We start from the raw sequence: 477 nt of genomic DNA on the forward strand, positions 1-477 counted from the left end.
GGGAAGCTAGGCTCAGCTGGTGAATACAGACTGGTGGGGTGGTGGAGCATCCCATGGGAGGGAGGGAGGTTTTGCAGCTGGCTGGGAGGGGTGGGGTTTACAGCTGGCCAGGCACCTAGCAGGGATGCTGCAAACCCCCTTGCTCCCAGCCTGCTGCAAACATCCACCCCGCTCCTGTGGGATGCTCTGCCACCTGAGTTTACCAGCTGAAGCAGCGGCGGTGGTGAGGAGTGTGGGGCCTGCATCCGGGGTGGAGCAGCAGTGATGCAGGACCCAGGGCCAGGGCCTGCAGGGGCCCATGCCCAGAGTGGGGCAGCAGGAGTGCCGGTGCCCAGGCTGGCATGTGGGGCCAGTGGGTAGAGGCGACGGTGGTGAGAAGCAGTGAGTGGTGGGGACGGGCATTGGCACAGGGCCTGTGTTGGTGCCTGGGGCCAGGGCTGGTGGGGGCCCAGGGTGAAGCAGCAGGACTGCAGGCTG

At 66.2% G+C, this 477-nt stretch overlaps 1 protein-coding gene across 1 annotated transcript in view; it reads left to right on the top strand.

The window, feature by feature from the left end:
- Window positions 1–477, top strand: part of RBM33 (RNA binding motif protein 33) — a 164,448-nt gene that overhangs the window by 4,800 nt on the left and 159,171 nt on the right. The gene's annotated exons all lie outside the window — the stretch shown is intronic.

Source organism: Alligator sinensis, unplaced genomic scaffold, assembly GCF_000455745.1.
Source record: "Alligator sinensis unplaced genomic scaffold, ASM45574v1 scaffold601_1, whole genome shotgun sequence".
NCBI classification, from domain to species: domain Eukaryota; kingdom Metazoa; phylum Chordata; order Crocodylia; family Alligatoridae; genus Alligator; species Alligator sinensis.